The sequence below is a fragment of the Triturus cristatus genome, chromosome 1_2 (assembly GCF_964204655.1).
Source record: "Triturus cristatus chromosome 1_2, aTriCri1.1, whole genome shotgun sequence".
Classification (NCBI taxonomy): Eukaryota; Metazoa; Chordata; class Amphibia; order Caudata; family Salamandridae; genus Triturus; species Triturus cristatus.
Genome location: NC_140580.1, coordinates 363,999,683 through 364,002,534, shown reverse-complemented (window position 1 = coordinate 364,002,534; position 2,852 = coordinate 363,999,683).

Below are 2,852 nucleotides of genomic sequence, written 5' to 3'. Positions count from 1 at the left end.
TCCAACGCTATTGGAAGATGGGTTTATCAGAACCCCCAACCTCAATGGCATGCCAATACGTGGTAATGGCTGCGCGGACTTGTAAGGCCATAACGTGCCTGTATCGACGAATGTTGACAGAGAATTTGGACTCATTGGAAACCCTGCAGGAGAAATGGGAGGTAGATCTAGGTAAGGAAATTCCTGAGAAAACGTGGGCTCAGTTGCTTAAGAGGGCATGGAAGTGTACAAGGAATGCCCGGTTTCAATTAATACAGTTTTATGGCTTGCATAGAGCGTATCTAACCCTTGCAAAGATTAATCAGTATTTTGCGGAGACAGCAGCTCAGTGCCCGCGATGTGCTCTGGAGGGAGCGGACTTCCTGCACATGCTGTGGGGATGCACGGCGCTGGGAACTTATTGGGAGGAGGTTTTGGACGTTTTGAATTTGGCTACAGATAGATCAGTGGCATTGGAACCGGGCACCGGTCTACTACATTGGTTCCCACATACTGCCAGAACGAAAGTGACTAGCAAATTTATAGACCTGGGGCTGGTATTGGCAAAGCGAGAGATTACAATGCGTTGGAAAGCACGACAGGGGCCTACGGTTGGGAGATGGCGGGCGGAATTGATTAAATGGGCGCGGAGTGAGGGAATTCTTTGATTTCAACAGGCCTCACGCATGAATAATGACACAGTGTATGAGACAGCAAGGGCGTGGGAAGCATTGGTGGCAGCACTTCAGACACCAGATGTAGATTCGGAAGAGGGCTCACTAGAAGGAGAACAAGGGACCCCAACTCCCTCACTTGCATAGATTGTCCAACTAGCTGCAGGCCACTAGCAGCAGTTAATGCGGGTGAAGTTAATGCATATGGTACAGCACTGCCTCTGTTCATGGATGTTGTTGGGTTGCTCCAAGGAAGTTCTGTAAATGATTATACTGTGAATATGTCAAGGCGCACTGGTGACTGGGGTGGATGGGAGGGGGGTGGGATCAGCAAGAGACACTGCAGACATCACTTTATGCTGAATATAATACTATGTAATGTATATTGTCTCTTGAAGTTAAAAAATTAATAAAAAGATATTTAAAAAAAAAATGAAGGCCCTCTTGGCGGCTTTTATGAGTTGGTGGTATTCAGTCATGGCGTTCTTGTAGGTGTTCTGGTCTCCGGTGGATTTGCTGTTTCTGCAACGTTTTTCGAGATGTCTGCAGGCGCGTCTGGCTTCTTGGAAGTCAGAGGTGAACCAGGCGGCCTTCAGGGGACTGATGGGTTGGCGGAGGGGTGCAAACTTCTCTGCTGCTGTAACTTTCTTTACACCAAGAATGTATTCCAGAGTAAAATCAAACTCATGCACCGAGATAATCCATCTTCTTATTCTTGACGAAACTGAATCTAACCCTTCTTTTCAAATATTTCCTTCAAGGGTTTGTGATCAGACGTAACTTTGAAAGTGGTCCCCCAAATAAACCTCCTGAATTTGTTTAATGCCCAGAAAATGGCAAGTGCCTCTTTTTTTATGCAGAGTAATTTAACTCAGCACCTCTCAAACATCTTGAAGCACAAGCAATAGGATGTTCTGAACCTTTTCTCTTCTGAATAAGCAGAGCACCGAAAACCTTATTGCTCGCATCAGTGACAATGAACGTGTCATCACCTGGTACAAACGCTTGAAGATCAGGAGCATTAGTCAGATCCTTTTTTCCCATGCCAAGTTCTTCCTTACACACATCATACCACACAAAATCCACTTTCTTACACAACAAGCTTCTAAGGTGATTTGCTTTGTCAGCAAAACTCTTTACAAACTTGCCATAGAATTCAGCCATAACCAAGAATGATGTCAATTCTTCCTTTGAACATGGATCTTTCAGTTGAATTATAGTGTTGACTAACTCTTTTCTTGGTTTCTACCACTGCCCAATATGTGATGCTCTAAATAGTTTACCTCTGTCACACCAAACTTGCATTTGTCACGTCGCAGGGTTAAACCTGCCTTCAATAACCTCTCCAACACCTTAACAACCCTGCCATCATGTTACTCAATTGTCTTTCCATAAATCAACACATCATTCTGATAACAACGAACCCCGCAGATCACTTTTACCATATTATTTATGATTCTGTGGAATACAAAATACACTGAGACTAACCCAAACCGCATACGTAAGAACTTGAAAGCCCCCATGGGACTTATAAAGGCAGCCAACTTCTGAGATGATTTATCCAAAGGCACCTGATGATAGGCGGAGGCTAAGTCCAACGTGGTAAAATAATTAGCCCCAGCCGAAGTTGACACCATCTCATCAATGTTCAAAAGTGGAAACTTATCCACAACAATTTCTCTACTGAGTGCTCTGAGATCAACACAAAGACGAATTTCGTTGTCAGCCTTCTTGGCCACCACAATCGGGGCCAATCACTCCGTTGCCTATACCTGCTCAGTTACCCCATACTCAATTAAACAAGTAATTTCCTTCTGCACCTCTTCTTGCACTTTTAAGGGAATCCTGCTCACCTTAGCAATTACAGGTCTGGCACCCAGATTTATTTTTATATGATTACTATGGCCTTTCAACCATTCCAGTTAATTTTTAAACAAATCTTTAAATAAAACATCAAACTTGTCTCCTGCATTTGCTATTTCCTGTATCTGAACTGGAGGATTAGCATTTGGATTGAGCATAATTCCCAGACTTGCCTGATGTGTCCAACCCAGCAAATTATCTTATCAGCAACATACACTTTTGCATTAACAAATCTTCCCTTACACTCCACACATATTTGAAAATACTCAAACATTTTTTTCGGTGTTCCACCATACCCTGTGGGTTTCACATCAGACTTGAATAACTTTACTTTAC